Source organism: Pleurodeles waltl, chromosome 7 (assembly GCF_031143425.1).
Source record: "Pleurodeles waltl isolate 20211129_DDA chromosome 7, aPleWal1.hap1.20221129, whole genome shotgun sequence".
Lineage (NCBI taxonomy): Eukaryota > Metazoa > Chordata > Amphibia > Caudata > Salamandridae > Pleurodeles > Pleurodeles waltl.
Window position 1 is genome coordinate 1,314,213,658 of NC_090446.1, and position 19,361 is coordinate 1,314,233,018.

At 41.0% G+C, this 19,361-nt stretch overlaps 1 protein-coding gene across 1 annotated transcript in view; it reads right to left on the minus strand.

The window, feature by feature from the left end:
• The window catches only part of SPHK2 (sphingosine kinase 2), a 185,317-nt gene that overhangs the window by 139,594 nt on the left and 26,362 nt on the right, over window positions 1-19,361 (minus strand). The window lies entirely within an intron of this gene.

The window sequence follows — 19,361 nt, forward strand, 5'->3', positions numbered from 1 at the left end:
TAGGCTCTCTGCGGCTGAGATCGGCAAGGGCTATGGGAATCCATGCACCCCAAAGCAGAGCTGCTGACAACACAAGCAATGCACAGTAAAAGTTCTGAAGTAGAGTTAAGGCAACAGACAAAATATTATCCCAGCTGGTAGAATGCAGCCCAGCAGAGGCACTTCCAAATTTGGAAAACTAAACAATAGAGAGAAGGAAGGAAGGATATTCTTAAAAATGAAAAGTGTCAGTCTGAGTATAGTAAAAAAAAAAAAAAAAAAAACACTGAAAACCACTACATCTGTGATTATCCCCCGTATCACCGTATCAATCGCAAGCTTATAACTACATCACAGCAGTAAAACTTCATATTGGACTTCGAGCTCCCGGAGCACCTAAGAAACCCAAGCAGTCTACAAAGATGATTACTTCATAATGTATCATGTCTAGGGTCAGCACTTCAGAAGGCGACTGTTAAAAAAATGCCGGCCAAGTCATAATACTGTAGAAGCTGCATCAATCAGTCATCACAAGTGGCTAGACTGCATACCATTCGCGACACTCATCAGCTACCAGGAAATAGTTTCCGTTCCCCAAAAACAAAAAGGGGAAATGCTGTAATTGCTTTTATTCGCGGCTAGGCCTAGAGGAATTTGTGAAACGACGGGCTCTGTATTTTTCCATCTTTTGTACTCCAGAATTATTCTTGGACTTAAAGAACAATGCACATAACTGTATGCAAATAAAACAAAGCAAACAGAAGGCATTACAACTTAACAATAGGCATTTATGTGTGTATCGCTGGCCTTCTTAGAAAACAAAGGGCAGAAAATGTATACAAATAACCATTACAGCGCTGACGTGTGGTACGGACAGCAATGGGGATTGCGTCTGTGGACCGTGAGAGTTCACAGAATTTAAGAGTTAGTCGTTGGTGGAAAGGCTAAATTGCCCCTGGCCCAAAATCGAAGTACATTTCATAGGATAAATATATTACTTGCTGGGAGGAGATGTGAAGTATTTATGATAGATCTTATTAGCAAAGGTCCAGCGGTGCTCTTCGTGATATGCTTACCAAGTGAGGCGCAAGTTATTTCTTTGAAGAATTGTTTTTTTAGACAAGAAATATCGTTTGAGGGGAATTGTTAATTGGGTAACATCTGCTTCCAAGAATTGGGTAAAAGTTAAGTAGGCATTGTATAACACGTTTATCTTCCCAAATCTAATTGATTTGTGAATTGGTGAGTAAAATTGAGAAGTAAGCCCTACAATTGGAGATGCAAGAGGAAACACTTACAAAGGACAGTGAGAGAAACAGTAAAGTTATGGTCAAAAGCATCTTTGCGGTAAATAATGAGAGAAGAGCTGTGTGGTATTCAGGGTTCGCAGTCTTCAGTGGACTTCATTATTACAGTTTTGGGGACGAGGATGGTCTAGTCTTATGGTTGGCCATCAACCAGAGTTAGAGCATTACGTGAGTGGGAATAAACGTGGTGTTTGAATTCAGCTACTTTGCCCAGGACGCTTTTATAGACTTTATAAGAGACTGCTTCTGGAGTGAGCGTTCTGTGAGGCAAAAGACACAGTAATAAAGAAGACGGTCAACTATGTAGTACTGGTGATGTTTATGGCATGTAATGGATCAAAAGGCTCAAAGATCTCATGCAAAAGCTGTGAAAACTCGTTCTGGACGACGTGTTAGGAGAATGGTAGCTTTTATGGACACCCTGAAAGTGGACAGGAAACACAGAGGAATGGCCAAGTAATTAAGGCGGGCGAAGGAACGTTAATTGAGCCGCACAGAGCTGAAGCTGGTAGATTACACAGAAATTAAAAACGAGGTTGATAGAGCCATACGAAATGGCAGGTCATGGAAGCATATCTGATTACTTGTTTTAATGAAAGGAAATGTGCAGTAAGGACAGTAATGGATGCGTCCAGTGAATGTGGAGCATCTCATTGTGAGAATCCTTATGAAATGCGGGTCTCAACCACGACTGGAAGGGGCTGGTGGAATAGAGGCCCATGAAAAGTGAACACGTTAACTAACCTGAGGATGTATGTTGTCCTGTTCATGAATGGAACATTCGCACACACAAACACAAAATATCACATTAGTAAATCACAAGTAGGTGTTAACGGCAATAATTGTGTAGTTTGTCAGACTATCCACTCCAAAGTATAAGTGAAGGAATGCAGAACATTTTCAGATATTCTGTTCTTGAGATGTCCAGTTTCTTTCTTAACAGAACTGTGTAAGCTGGTTTCATAAACTGACTTCAGCAGGCTGTTAAATTGGGTGATAAGGCATTTCATATGTTTGGCTCAGTTGAGTATAGAGACTGCCGTCTGCATTTCCTGTGTGTAATAAATGGTTAATTGTATGGGGCTCCACTGATCTGGGGTCTTGGTGGGCACATACCTGGGGCGACTGATTTAAAGTACAAAGGATTCTTAAATGAATACTCAGTTCGAAGAAGAGTCAGTGTATGGAGATTGAGATGCAATTTATGCAAGCTGCTTATTTCTATCTAGGCTTTGTCTGGAAGATTAGCTCCGAAACCTCAAGTTTCAAAAGTTACTTCTGCAAAACCACAATAGAGAACGTTGCATTAGCATAATCAGGAACTATGTAGAGAACTGAGAGTTTCCATCCCCTAGGATTTGGCTATGGTGTGCATACTTGTTACAGACCAACAGCTAACATAATGTTCTTGTTCCCTCCATTTTTTTGTTTTAAAACACAAAGATCACCCTCCTCAGCCTTAAAAAAGAAATAAATATTCTTTACTGTATTACATTAACAGACTTGGGTCTCCATACTGACTCCAGTTCTTTGTTCACGTTTATGAAACTTAGGCTCATCGTACACAACACAAAACTTGCTCGTTTCATTTCGTACAATGCATCATCCTTCCATGTATCATTTGTTCACTGTATCATCCTTCGATTGCTCTTCTAATGGAATGTTGCCAAGTTCATTAGAAACAAGTTCAACTCCATTTTCATTTTTCTTCATTTAGGCATGTGTATTATCCATAAGGCAATTGGTAAGAGACAAACAACCAGTGCTTAATTTGAGCGGGTGGCTGCAGGCGGGGCCGCCCGGCACTGCTTTTTGGGGACTGACACTTATTTTTATCTCATAAGACTGACCCAGAGCAAGCAAGGGAAAAATCAAAGTGGAAAGGAGGAGTAAGAATGAAAAAAAACAGTGAAAATGGAGAAAGGAGGGAGGGAAAAAGAACATGCAAGAGTGAGATTGAGGCGCAGGGAGTATATAGGGGTGGGAAAAGGAGGTATTAGACTGAATCAAGACTACACAGCATTGGTATTCGGCAAACAAGAAATTTGGCAGTGCTGGCCGTGGGATTCTGAGAAATCTATGGTCACTGGCATTTATTATTTTAGAAATTAACCCCTTTATACAACCAATTTATGCTTCCAAAGAGGGTTACCATGATTCATCTGCCTTTCATTGCGGCACTAGGGGAGTGGAACGATGACAGGTTTTATCTTCAGATTAAGACTATTTTGGTCATGTCATGGTTATTAGATTTGCATCATTTGTTGAGAAAAATGAAAATGTTAACTTAAAATGAAAGTAAAGACAACAGCAAAGCAGTTCAGACGAATGAATGTTAACCACAGGTAACATCCTAATGATTACATAAACAAAAAAACTATTCCCACAAAATCATATCGCCTTGCTGGGATAGAGACTCAGAACCCTAAACAGCAGAAGGTGTCCCATGCTGCTCTGGCCTTATACATACTTTGAGCTATCAAAAATCTCTTCTCACACATAAGCTTTATTCGGCCAACAGACCATCAAAGCAATACCATACAATACAATATAAATATAAATAAACATCATAATATCATAGCAAAATTTAAAAGAATAAAATCCATGTTTGCCCGACTTAGAACAATTTCAAATCATTGTAAATAAAAGATGCGTATGTGCCATGCCGTTACTAAAAACTTGCTTACTGCATAAATTGTCACATTTGAATTATGGCTTTTTACAATCCTCAAAGCTAAAACATATTTCCTTAAGTTCAATTCCCGACAGATTTTGCGAATCCATTTAAACCTTGGGGTTGAGTAAGCGGGACAAAAAAACATAAAATGTTCTACTGTTTTGGAAGAAGTGCCACATGCAGGACAAATATCAGAGCTAAACGTAGGTCCCCAACTGCTCGTCAAGGCCTTCAAAGGTAATGTTCCGAATCGAAATCTGGCATACAAACTTTTGCCTAGTAAATCAGGTATTATATCTAAATATAGTTCGAACTCTGGGTACCATTTGAAATCAATAAACAAATTAGTTAAATGACCATTCGATTTTTGGGAAATTTAATTATTACGTATGTGGGACCAGTAAGCTCCTTTCAGTGCTTTTACATGGGACTTCACAAGTTGCTGGGGATTCTCCCAAAAGTTCCTCAATCCCAGCGTACAAAGCCAACTGGATACGTGTTTGATCCATGGGATGGACGTAGAGTTAGGGCTTTTTAACAGTTCTAATAAAGAAGACTTATATATGGCCAGTTCGGGGACTATCCAAAGCCTCACCCAATATAATAGAGGCCGTAAGATAATTAGGTCAGCCATTCGTTTAAACCCTAGGTCTAAAAAAAGGGGGGTTAATGGGGTGCTAGTAGGGCAAGCACATAAAGCCCGTTCAAAGCTATTCTCGATTTTGGTTATCCTACTGCCATCTGACATGCGCCAAATTTCTGCGCCGTAAACAGCAGCACCCTGTGCCTTAGCCACATAAATCTTTACTGCTGGAGACACAACTTTAGCAATGGTATTCCTATAAAGGTGCAATATGGATGCTGCCCGATGTTGCAAAAGCCCAGCACTCTTGCCAACTTGTTCCTCCCAAAGGAGTGAATCTGTAAGTCTCACACCAAAGTAGTCAATGGAGCTAACCTGGTCAAAAATAGCTCCATCTAACCTAATAGTACATTTCTTACGAGGGCCAGAGCGAAGTACCATCAATTTCGTTTTCTTCGAGTTCAGCTCTAAACCAAAATTCCAGCAGAATGATTTAAATCTGTCCACAAGAATTTGCAAACCCATAGGGGTTTTTGAAATCAATAGAGAGTCATCCGCAAAAAGGAGAATAGGGATTTTCTGATTGACTAGGGTGGGAGCATCATTCTGGCATGTCATTAATTCTTGGACCACCTCGTTGATGAATAAAGAAAACAGAAGTGGTGCAAGCACACATCCCTGACGGACACCTCTTTTAATGGGAAATTTGTTAGTCAATTCACCTTGATTGCCCCATCTTACTTGCGCGTATGTGCCTTCATGCATGGGTATCAATAGATGGATAATATCGGGTGGTGCCCCTATTTTGTATAACACTCCCCAAAGCTTATCTCTTGGGACCAAATCAAAAGCAGAACGCAGATCAACAAAAGCGACATATAAAGTTTGCTTTGCCAAGACTGCGTATTTCCAGTGTAGCACGGACAACCTAAAAGCCTGGTCAACCGTGCTAACTCTAGAGCGGAACCCTGCCTGAAGCGGTGAGAGGATCTGCTGCTTCGTCACCCAGCTCGATAGTCTAACTACCAGCTGTTTGGCAAAGATTTTTTGTAAGTTGTCGATTGAAATGACCGGTCTGTTATTGATTGGAAGATTTACATTACCCTTTTTGTAGATTGGGATAATTTCTGCACCCTTCCACGTTTCAGGGATCTGTCCTCCTTTTGTGATTTTATTTGACAGTAGGTTAATATACCAGGTCCATATAGATAACTCTGATTTGTAAAGGTCGCCTGGAATTTTATCGGGACCTGGGGCTTTACCTGACTTCAAAGAGTTGATAGCATCTGCAGTTTCTTCTAAGGAGAAACAAATATAACTCTCAGAGTTATATAAATTCCCATCAGGTGGAGAAGTGGCAGGGTTAGCATTTGGTAAAATAAGGGGGCCTAATCCCACTTTATCGCAATCAACAGCCCCAGTGGAGATAGTTCGTTCATAAAGGAGAGTGAAGTGCTCCACCCAGGTTCTGGGTTGGATATGGTTCCTTAGAGTAGACCTACCCCCTCTCTTGTGCTTAGTCAACAGTTCCCAGAAAAGCGTATTGTTGTTTGCTATTGTAGCATCTAACAAATCCTGCCAAATAACATCTTCCCAAGTTTTCTTTGATTCTAAAATTGTCTTTTTATACATCCATCTTTCTTGTTTAATCACCCCCGTGGTCCCGGCCTTTATGGCCTTTTTTAGCTCGGTCTTAGCCCTCATACATGCGTCATTAAACCATCTACTGTTAGACGAACCCCCGTGTTGCCGGCTAACCATGGCTGCCTTTTTATAAAAAACACTTTGAAGTTTGACCATCATATCTTCGTGAATATCAAGAAGTGGGATGGCTTCAGGCTCAAGGTCTTCGTAAGCTGACAAATTATCTAAAAACACTTGATAAATCTCACGCCTTCCTCAGCCCCAAGCAAGAGTGCAGGAACCACAAAGCCTGGATACCTGCACTGCCCTACCTTCCTGATCAGAGAGAGCTGAGGACAACGAGCCTTCTCAAAGTCCTGCCATGAGAAGTGAGCAGTTCTACTGGTGTGACTGTACACTGGCGTTTATAAAGTAAAAAAAAAAAAGATTCATCGAACCAACTTCCACTTATTTCTATAACCGTGCCAATCCAATCCTTAAAACTGTGTACTTCTCACAAGACTGAATCTGCAAGAATTGCATCAGCTTGGAATTTATCCGTTATGCAACTGTTCACAAAGCAAAACATAATTTAAACGTTATTGAAACGCCAGTCCTCGGCATTAATACTTTTTATGTTGTGCAACTTTGACCTTGTCCCCTGACAAACCTTCACAGACTAAAATATAACCAAGCAGTATGTGCACATTTAACCTGTCAGTACAGATTATCAACCACCTGCATTATCCGCTACACCTCTTAAAACTGGCGTCAATGGCGCTATAAGCAACACACAGCAAAAAAAATGAATACCTTGGAAAAGGGCTATGAAAGCCCCTCACGCTCTCTTACTGTCCAGGGAACAAGCCCTACCTACTGAGCATGACATAGATCCCATGAAGTGATGGAGCGCATTTTGTCATCTCAATTAGCCTTGAAGCCTTTTCGAAAGCTATCTCTGAAAAGCATTACCAATTTGGCAGGCAAAAAGACAAGGGAGAGTATAAGTTTTTAGCAAGCATAAACAAAGACAAAAGATGGTGAGCGCACACTTTGTAACTAGAAATCAAGTTTCCATATGAAGTTATTGTTTTCAGATAACAGACATGCCTGAATGGGGAAAGCAAAATTTCAGAGTTCCTTGAGATGTAGACCTTTCCACAAATCATGTCTAATGTACACATAAAAAGCAGATCGGCGACACCAGCAATCATGTAGCTTTTAAAGTTAATACAGTTGAAGATCACTAGAATTTCCCCAAAATAAGCATTTACTGGATGAAATGCCTTGGATGAATCCTTGCAGACCTTAGATTTCTTCAAAACAATGGAATCACCTTCGTCTTAGTACACCTTTCTCAACTTAACTACACCAAACATCTTTACCTTGGGGCACACTTGTTCACATGGGAATATTACAGATACTTCAAAATGCGACTGCTTGGCACGTTTGCAAACTACAGACCTTGAATCACATCACCCAAGGTGTCACAGCTTATGCTGGCTGCCTTTGGCTAGATGCATATTTTCAAATCAATGTGCAACATTTATGGAGCAATCCATGGGTCTGCACTACCTTATTTAAGAGAAACTCCACACCAATCAAACATGCACAAAGCAGGCTGCTACTTTAACCATCTCACTGTACAAAATATTGAGAAACCGGCACAAGCTCAGTTCTCAGTCTAGATGGCCAAGCTCCACACAGATAAGAAAAAGAAGCAATCACCAGTGCCACTGAAATTATGCGACTATGTGGCTGCAGTGTTTTTTTTGCAAAATCACAGATTTGCTGCATTAGCCACATAATCCATCATCTGCGGATTTAAACCAAAACAAAACATGTTTCTAGCTCAAACGGATCAAAATTTACTCAAAATGCAGGAACACGCGTATCAGCACAGCAGAAGACCCTTTGCAAAGATTGACCTTTGTGGTGCTTATTGCTATATTTGGACTTTAAACAGGTACTAATGACAGCAACAAATGCCCCAACAGTGCTAACAAGTATTTTGCATTTGTTCCAGTTAGCGTTATTAGCGTTGTAAACTCCTAAGCAGGCTTTTCTTGCCACATAAATTGAAAGAAAAAAAAAAAAAGCGGGCACAATCGCACTATGTAAAACCCAGAGTGAACGCGCTGCCTGGAAAATAAAACAAAGTAGTGAAGAAACCAGGCTGAAAACATGGAGCCTCATATGTTTTCAGTAGTTTACCGGTGCTGTGTAGGTGGGCTAAACACAGATAAAGGCATGACGTATGCATGCCTTTCACTAATGAAAGCAAGCAGATTCTAAAAGGCAAGCCCACGAACCAATGAAAGCGACAGGCGTGACATGGGCGTGGTTAAAAGCCTAAAGAAAGATTACAAGTGGGGCGGAGTGCTTGTGTGCTCAACCATAAAAATTACAAAATAATGAATACCATCATAAAACATGCAGCTTTATGCCGCATAATTGTACTTTTCTTGCTGCATACTTTACTCAACTACAACGCATAATTTTGTCCTCCCTGCCACATAATTCCAGGGGCCATGACAATCATCTCAAATTCAAAAGGGCACTACAAACTTGTCTCATCCCATCCCCATGATCACAAGATGCACATCACTGACTATATAGTTTGAAAATTAGGCATGCACAAAATCATCTATTTTCACCCCCTCTACACCGCCTCCTGTTTTTGTACAACAACATACACCTCACCCAAAATATCTAACATCTGAGATACCATATCAATCATCCTTCCAACCACAGAGTCCAACAGGAAGTCTGCAAAACCTTTGCAAATCAGGGTGCTTCGCTGTAGCATCAGAGGGATGAAGCACTATGCAAATATATACGATGAAATACGATAAAATGAAAAGTCCTTCAAACAGGTCAGACATGAGACCAATGTTTGTATGCATAAAAAAGTAGCTAGAAAATACAAAAGGCAGATTTTGTTAAATGAATCGCTGAACTTATTCTACCATGCCTGAATCTACAAAGCATCTCTCTGGCTTAGGCAATACTTTTTTGATCTAATTATTTTATTAGCATTTTAGGTAAAACAATAAATATAACACAATGTGTCGGTACATGGAGACATGTGGAGCTCAAAAACAATTATGAAATCGGCTACATCAAGTTATCTTGTATGGATAACGTTGAGGAAGGAGATTGAGACGCTGTGGTCGCTGCGAGTAAAAGATTGGGTGTGAACTCATTCCAGAACCAGTTGGCGTGCTCCTGAGTGGAGGGTACGACTGACACATAAAATACAGCTAGAGTTTGCAAAAAAAAAAAGTAGATAGGTGGGTAGACAGAAAGAGTGGGAGACGAGGGAGCCATGTGAGCTGTTGGTAATTTGCCACAATCGAGGTGGAATATGAAACCTATGACACTGTAGTAGAGTAAAAGCGATCCTTTATGATGGTGGCAAGTTGTGAATTAAGAAATCTAGTGTTTCCCTTACATGAGCTACGATGTAACAAGATTGCCCTTGTCAAGGGATTTGGATATATGTCTACTTCTAAGATAAGTGACCCACGCCCATCATGTATCTTAAGAGGCATTGTTAACGGTTTTCCAATCAGTATGATTTTATAGAGAAAGATCTTTGCTTGGGAGATCGGTAGCTGGCATAGCTGACTTTGGTCCAAAGATTATTGTCAGAAAGTTCAGTGGGATGGCAGCTTCAAATATTTTGTTCAGTTGAGAAATAGATGTGCACTCAAAAATAAGGAAGGCACAGCATGATAAGAATATATGTTCAGCATCACCAGTTGTTCAGCATCACAAGACCAGCAAGTGTCTGAATCTAAGTTTTAGTTTGTAAAGTTTAGCAAGGATCCAACAGAGGAAGTAATAGGCAAAAAACTGTGTGTGTATCAGGGAGGGGTTTAATTTGTTTTGAAGTACTGGGGGCAAATTTTTGGGAATCTGCAACAAGGGGCGGTGAACCTTTAGAAGAAATAAGTGGACCATTTGCTTAATAGGGTGACATTCTAGTGGGGAGTGGCCTTATTAAGGAAGTGGGCCTAACTTGAACACTTTCCCTTTGATTTGTTGGAAGTCAGAGAAATCCATGTTCGAAAGTCTAGGTTTCCTTTGTAGAGCCGCAAAAGAAAGTGGTTCAGAGTCCATAAATTGATATGATATTAAAGAGATATGCCCTTATCAGGTCAATGGTTGATGAATTGGTGATCTGCATTTTCTTGTTGTTCCATTATGACATGGTGAAGAATTTGTGCGTAGTGGATGCAAGGGATTTGTCTACCAACAGTGAGGCTGAGATTGTATCTTTAAGGATCCTGCTAGAGTGTTGGGTAAAATATCTAAAATAGCTGGTTTATATGGTCTGAATGCAGGACTTTCATGATGGGTCTTCTGGGATACAAATTTCCTATTTGGAAGTGGCACACTCTGAACCAGTTAAGACATTTTAGTTGATTGCACTTTGAAAGTGCTGAATTTATAGACCCTTAAAGATTGTAGGAGAAAAGTGTGACTACAAGTCAAATAATATTATATGATGCTGACTTAAAAGCCAGGGGTGGAGAAAGAGGTCCTATGTATGGTACTTGTTTAGCAGACCGCCATGAATGTATGGTCCTTTCCCACTTTGGGAATCTTGGTACAGCTCTAGGATTCTTGATTAACACAGCACGGTGGTCTTTGGACCTGTTTGGTTGCATTTAATACTGTGTACACGTTAATCATATCCATGATACTGTTTAGAACACACAAATCCATGAATATTTAAGTACTAGTGAAGTGGGGCCTCTTCATAACCTATGAATGCATTGCTACTTCTGACCTTAAAAAGGACATGCCTGGAACAGCAATGCAAAATATTTAACATTTTAAGATATTTCACTTGCAATGAGAAAGCAATTAAAGTATTCATGTAATCAAACAAAGAGCAGGAAGTAAGGGGTAGGGTGATATCACAGAATTTTCTCAGATTATACTTTTTTGTTGTTTTTACAGTAGGTCCCTATTGATTTTCACAAGAAGGTAAGAAACACAAAAATTAAAGGAAGAAGACCATTAGATACAATTTGCATCATCATTTGTGGTAAACTGCTATTGAAGAGAAGATGACTAGCTCACTGGTGCATTACAAAAAAAAAAAACATTGTGATTATGAGTAAATAATAGGGGTGACCTAACACAGTGAGTAGAGTGTTATTATTATAATACAACAAAGAGGTTAAAAAAAAAAAGAATACCTCCACTATTGAGTTCACACCTGCATTACACCTGACCCAGCGTGCCCCAATACTGTTCTCCCACCAGCACACATCCCACATTTCCTCTACCAATAGAATGTAAAATCCTCCCAACACCATCGCACCTCTTCAGGTGCAAGCGCTCATCTGATCTGCATTCCAATGCGATCAAGATATTGTCCCAAGAATCCATTATTCCTTATGCATAGCACCACAAATGTGGCTACCTCTGCTTTCGTCAATTTGACTACATCCACAAGGCACCTATGGATCAAGGGATCAGTTCCTGCTTTTCAACCCATTTCTACATTTCTCTTTGCTAGAATTAAAGCTGGGTCAACAAACTGACATATCCGTGTGGGCATGTGACCTCCTAATTTAGGCTTAGGTGACATCTACTACCCTCAGAGATAGACTTGAATCTTCTGAATCAGTCAGGAGTAATACGATCATCAAATCAAACAATATGAACTAATAGCAATAAATAACAATAAAATATGCCATAAGGAGTCATTAATATACACACACCATGACCTATGTGGCCATGAATCACCACACCAGTTTAGTAAAGCTTAACAATTTATTGCCCTTATTTTAACAATGCTAAAGTCACGTAAATAAAGCGTAAAACCAGGATTATAACAATACAGAAACAACACAGGCTGTCCAAAATGCCTGAAGAATTTTAGTCTGACAAGAGCAATCACCATTAAACACTGCAAAAGAATTATACAGAACAACAACACAATTACTTGAGAAATAGCAACAAATGTAATTAGTTGTGCAGTTGAATAAGTCATAAATCAATTAATGAAAAATCAATTCGATTATTGGGTTGGCCATCCTTACTTCTAATTCGAAAAGCATGTGTGGGGATGGGCTTTAGCACATGCAAAAACTTAAATAAAGGTAAAAGTTAATTTGGAAAACATTTGAACTATGGTGCTAGGAAAAATGAATTTGGATTTCTAAGGAAACCTGCAAAGAAAACAATAGCACATTGGTTATACCTTTCCTAAGAGTGACAGTGGTTAGCATAGTCTTCATCAGCAGAGCACAGGAAAAGCAGGATTCAGTGATCAGCATCAGGAACATGAAAAGGGCAACAGTTCAGTAGAGTTGGACAATAAGGTATCCAAACTGTTAGAATCAAACTCATAAGTTATCTGTTGAACTGACTATAAAATCATCTAAATAGAACAGCAACTCTCTCAACTACTGTATCAAACATCTCAACTACTTTACCTAGAATTTTGCTTAATTAAAGTCCCAAAGATTACTAGCTAGACTCCTATTGGACAATACTAGGAGGTGTGACAGTGATCAACCAACTGAATTTCATTATTCCTCCAATTTTCAACTTTCTCAATTATTCCTCGAGATAGGTCCATGTTGACACACTCCTCCAAACGACAGTTTCCACAGAACATTAACATTGTAAAAAACAGCACAGAACATGACATTTTAACTAGCATTATTTCCTACCAAAATCTAAGGCCCATTATTAAAACGTTCAATAGTTATCACAAGGAAGTACAGAATGAACAGAGTGAAAAAGCAGTAGATTCCCACTATGAGCTTTCAATGGAATAACTAATAAACAATGTCTGCCAAAGAATTTCAATGAAGTAAGCATAATATCTCAACACTGTACTGTGGAAGAATACTAAAGCGTGAGCCTTTTGACTAATGCTATTACATGAAGAATAAAACAATTTTTAATATTTAAATCACTGAAGTCTTATAATTAGTATTTCAAAACTTAACATGTATTTCAAATCATATTTAGTATATTATTTAATCAGTCAATAATTTCAAATCATTGGTTTTATTCATCAATATTAATTATCTTTTGGCAGTACAAATGGTTATGAATCAAAATATTTTTCACATAGAACTCAATATGGTGGACACCATGTCAACCACATTTCAAACATGTTTTACATTTCGCTGTAACTCCATGCTTTTGACTAATCTGCAGCTTCTCTCCCCCTCAGGAGTTTCCATGCTTGTAGCTCTCCTACTTAATTCTACACTTACATTTCTCTTCCCATTACGTTGTGCTAGTCATCATCCGTTCCATATTTTCTTCCTGTTAGACCTGGCATCCTTGGTGTGGTTTCCCTGGCCTTTTTGCCTCGGCTTCCTGTATATTTGACTGTGTGCTTAATTTGTCTTTGCTGGTTTTGATTCTCTGGAACTTTTACCACTGTTGACAAATGCTAAGGTGCAAGTGCTCTCTTGTCTAAAATGTATTGGTTATTGACTTTTTCATGAAAGCATATCTGGTTTATTAGTAAGACCCTAGTAAAGTGCTAGTGTTGCCCAGGGCCTGTAAATCAAATGCTACTAGTGGGCCTGCAGCAATGATTGTACCTCCCACATGAGTAGCCCTGTAAACATGGATCAGACCTGCCACTGCAGAGTCTGTGTGTGCAGTTCTAAATTGACAATTCCACCTAGCAAGTGTACCCACTTGCCAGGCCCAAACCTTCCTTTTTTGTACGTGTACGTCACCCCTAAGGTAGGCTCTAGGTAGCCCCCTGGGCAGAGTGCAGTGTATTTTAAAGATAGGACACATACTGATGTTTTTACATGTCCTGGTAGTGAAATACTGCCAAATGTGTTTTTTCCTATTGCATGGCCTATCTCTCCCATAGGTTAATATAGGTACTGCCCTCAAATATACTAAGTGCAGTTTTCCATTGGGAGATATGCAGTTTGAGGCCTCTGAACTCACAATTTAAACATTCATCTTTTGGTAAAGTTGGTTTTTAAATTGGCAGTTTGAAAATGCCACTTTCAGAAAGTGGGCATTTTGTTGCTTAACCATTCTGGGTCTCTGCCTGCCTGTGGAATCCACGTCTGGGTCAGACTGACAGTTGGGCTGTTTGTGAATTCCCTCTAGACAGTGACACAAAGGGAGCTACTAGGGAGTGTCCTGCATATCCTGATGTGTCTCCTGGGCTAGAATGGGGAGGGAGGGTCTGACACCTGCACCTGAAAGGACTGTGCCAGTCCTCATACAGTGCAGTCTCCGACCCCTTGGTGTGTGTGTCTGGGGCCAGGCTTGGGCAAGGGAGGATCTTGTCCACAACTGAGACTTCCCTTTGAAGTTTACCTACTCCAAAGGTGGAAATCTGTGTAAGTAGTGGACCCAAAGTTCCAGACTTTTAGAATACTTCTGGAGCAAGTGGAACCTCTGCCAAGGAGTACTGCCCCTTTGTTGTGTGTGCGCTTCACTTGGTTGCTGCTTCTGCCTTAGAGAGGACAAAGGCTGGAATTTGCTGTGTATTCTGCTTGTGAAGTTACTCCAAGGGCTTGGACTGAGCTTGCCCCTACTTAAGAAATCTCAGGGACAGCAAAGGATTCACCTACCAGCCTCTGGGTTCACTTGCTGGACTCTAACTTGCCAGGTGGTGCCTACTCCAGTTTCTGGGCCCCTGGGATTGAAAGCTGGTGAAAAACCAAGTGTAACGATATTGGACTGATGCCGCTGCCTGACCCCGCGACACCGCCTGCTACTGAAGCTGTGGTCCCTACTGACATTGCAAGTCTGATGCCGCAGCAGCTGCTGACGTCCCATGACCTTGTGAGATTGGGGTGACGTATCACCGCCATTGGTGACACCTGACTCAACCATGGCACTTGCAGCCTGGTGGTTAGACTATGACCCTGTGAGGTCACCCCACTGTGTTTTGACCTGCCGGACACGGACCCACCAGAAGTGCAAGGAACAGATGCTTCGTACCGCCTCCGCCTCATCTCCATTGCTCCACAGCAAGGAACCGATTCCTTAGCTCCTCTGCTCCGCAGCACCTGAACCGACACTGCACCAGATCCAGTGACTCCTCGCTCCCCGAATTGTTTCCTCCCTCAGCTTGTTTCCTCCCTTTCACAAGGTACTATACCTAGGGGTTTGTGTGACTCCTCGACCAGTACCATTGGTGTTGAATTGTTGGGAACGACTACGTCACAACACCTTGGTAATACTTAATTGCAGCATTTGTTTTTCTAAGTGCTAAATTGAAGTTTAATCTTTAAAAATGTATACCTTTGCTTGTGTAAGTTGGATTTTTGTTGTTTCAGTCTTGTATTACTCAGTTAAGTATTGTCTATGTTTCTAAAATGGTGTTGGGTGCTTCTGTGGTGTTTTCACTGTGTTACTGTGCGTGTTAATGCAAATACTTTACTCATTGCCTCTGAGATAAGCCTGACTGCTTGTGCCAAGTTACCAAAGGGGTGAAAGCAGGGGTTATCCGAGCTGTGTATCTCCCTAACCTGAGTAGCGTGAGGGTCCCTGCTTGAACAGAATGAAAACCACCCCATTTCTAACACTCCCCCAACCGTGCTTTCTTTATTGACCTGTATGCCACACTTCCTCCAACCTCCTACAGCTGTCAACGATCAGCCTTTGTATTCTATGCTGCAACTCTTTCTATTCCTTGTCATTACAGCCTGTCATACTGTACCTCTTCAATTACCTAAGGTTCTCTCCCTGTTCTATAAGAGGCTTTATATGCGGACACATATCCATTTACCTACAGGCCTACCTAGTTACATTGATCTAGACTATCTTTATCAAACAAAAGATAGGCTTTTGCGCAGGCAAACGTTTAATCACATTTGAAACATGCTTGGTTCAGCCCAAGCTTGTTTCCCTGCTATAGCAGTTCACCAGGGCTATGAAAGTCTTTTGCAAAGGAAACATTACTTCGATATCCAATGTACCTAGAAACTAACCAACATAGCCATCTCAGTCATTGTGATGTGTGCATGGTATTTATGATTGAGCATTACATAGCACCATAGGGAGGTTTCTAGGTGCTACTAATCAAATTGTTCCATCTCAGACAAGGTGTGCCTGGACCAGGTAGTTGGAGCTCGTCCAAACAGTAAAGGGACAGATATGAGTCAGCAGACGAGACTAGTTTTGCCCGTAAATAGGTGGCTGCATTTGGGTGACACCTCTAAAGAGTGCACTGAGATGAGCTGACTAGAGGTAATGTGCAAAGCTTGGGATTTGGGGGGGCGGGTGGGGGAGAAACTATAAATGATAACAAAAATGGAAAGTATAAAGGGTCTGTGCCGGACAGACACTTGAAAGTCAAACAAACTGCTTTGCAGGTGAACTTGTTCCTCAATGGGAGGCAGTGACCTGATCTCCTGGAAAAGGAAAGGTTTCCTCTTGAGACCAAACACCACCTTGAGAGCTAAATTTCGAGTCATCTGTAATTTATGCAGTAAAATATTAGTGAGTCCAACATGAAGAGTACAAGACTAGTTCACAGGAGATCTTAATGTAGACTATGCTATCAAAGCTTGCTGATGAAGTCATCGTTAATACAGTTTCCAAAGAATCTAACTAAAAATCTTCTGTGAAGCACCTAACAGAAGTGGGCCTGAAAGGTAATTTCAACATCATGAACTACACCAACGAATTAAACCTAATTAAGAGTCAGTCACATATTTACACGTAGTGACAACTTGCCATTTTGCTAGTTTTCCTTCATCCAGATAAATGCAGTGTTTGTAAACTTGTGGCTTCTGTAACAAGAAAATTATTCCCTTTCCTCAAACAGACCACAGGGAGGACATGGTAAGTACCCATGTGAAGGCACGGCTATACAACTGCTACAAAGTCTATCCCAAACATGTGTCAAAAGGCTACAAAAGGAGTCAAAACAAGATCGCATAGCACCAATATCAGAACCAGTTTGGAAGCCACAGGATACGTAGGTTTTAGGACACCACCAAGATGGTTGAGTTCGTTTGGCTCTGGTGCTCAGAGGTGATCTATGAAGGGACTGGAAACTGAGCATCAAGTATAATGTTTTTGCATCCGACTCTCAGGGTAGAGTCGAGCAGTTCAGGGAGGTGTTGTGTGGTTAGAGAATCAAAACTCAGTAATCCACTAAATACCTCCTAATAATATTTTTTCAGCTAGTGCTTTAATGAAATGTCCACCACTTGCACAATATACTACACAACTTAAAAGAGTGTAATACTTAGGTAATACTAAGGATCTAGACAGGCTGCTCAGTGCAGTAAGTGGTTCAGCTTCTGCCCTTTCCTTGACTACAAGGGTTAGTCCATAAGCTTTCTGCACCACTGTATTCTACTGCTATGGAAAGCCACTCACAGACTAGCAGGTGTACTGACATTCTTTATGCTGCCACTGCCCTCAGCAGAGCCATTTGAATTATGATGCAGTGCGAAGAAAACAAGTCCAAGGACCGTGCTGCTCTTCTGCTGCCACCCAGTCACAGTTCCTTCGTTAGCCCAGCTCCATCTCTTCTCCACTGTATCTGAAAGGTCATTGAGTGCTTGTGGATACCACCCAGTTATCTTTTGAGTTGAGTAAGGCGGTTATGCTACTGGCCAACTGATCAGGAGTCTGTAGGGGGACTAGGGTCCTCTTTGTACGGCCCTCCAGATTACCTGGGGTACAGTAGTGAATGCTGGGAAAAGTCAAACCAGCGCACTCCTCAGTGCAACAGGCAGTTCTTTTGGTCACATTATCTGCAGGTGCAGTGAATCAAAGGCTTTGGGGAGCTTCGTGGGGGGTGTTGGGTGAGAGAAGATTCTTGAAATCACACATCTCATTACATGGTTAGTCATTAGTGCCATTTCAAATCAGCAACCCCACCAAACTCCCTAAGTTCAGAGAGGATTGTCCTGTGGGCAGCCATGACAGGTGCTTCAGCAGCCAAAGGCATGGGGAGCCCATCACAGATCGTTATAGCCCCATTCTCCCACTTAGAAATTTGCACTGCAGCAGCCTCCTCTCTCTGGGTAACACATTTATCATGGAGTAACTACTGCATTATCCTCCTGTCGGTACACCCCCCCCCCGTCTGTCATCTACAAAACAAAGTTGCAGACTTCTCAGTTGATATCCTCACTTGCCTGAGGATATGTCTTTGTAGAACATTATCACTGGATCTCAAAAGGTTCTCCATCCTACTGAATACTGTCAGCTACACCATTAAGCAAGAGGTCCCGGATCACTGACTTGGGGGTTTCAGTCCCCTACCTATAGCACATTTTCAGGCAGAGATTGTGCATTCCCTTGGCATAATTTTGGACTAGTTTGAGGCAGTTCTACAATTTTAGGTAAGCCAGACATCTTTGTTTTCAAGTGACAGCAGGAAGGATGGTGGAGCTGGGAATCTCTGAATTGGAGAGACCCAAAACATGGGTACAACATGGGTTCAAAAAGAGTCAAATCCTCCACACTCCATATTGACCAGCCTTTTGGGAGGAAAACATTTGCAAGAACAAAAGTCCAAGTCAGAATCCAAGAATAACATTGTACCTCTAAAAGGTCCCCCCCTTCCTTCTGCACCACCTATGAACCTGACACGGGTGGCACATGAATGGGAAAAAAGCAGGAACTGACACAAAAGCTATATCTGTACTCCTAAGAAGCCCACTTTCTCAAGTCATCGTACACCTTCTAGTCAGTGGACTAAGGGTATATAATGTCTAGAATCCTGTCACCCGACGCCTAGGGTAGATTATTTGTGGTCAAGAACAGCCATGGTAAAACCAAGATGTCTTGTATTGTCACATAAGTCTTGTTCTACACTTTATCTTGGGATTTTGTTCCAAGTGTGAATTTCTGAATCACTTCAGAGCCCATTTACATGTGTAACTGGAAACACAAAATGTGATTGCTTTCCAATCACAATCACAGACACACAGTCTTTTCTAAAGTAGCCCTACAACTTCCCAATCTTGGAGTTGTCCTTGCTGGTTTTATAGGACCATGAGAGTTAAGCAAGGTGAACTGTGAAAATTGCAGAAACAGTGAATTACAAGTAGAAAAAGCCAAAACAAGGCAGCTAGGCTGAGTCATTCCCCACAAACCATATACTATTATACCATTATAACACATGCCCTAGAAGAAGCTTGCCAATCAAATAAATCATTATAGCAAAGGACCATTAAGTGTAGTCTGCTGCGTCATTAGGGAC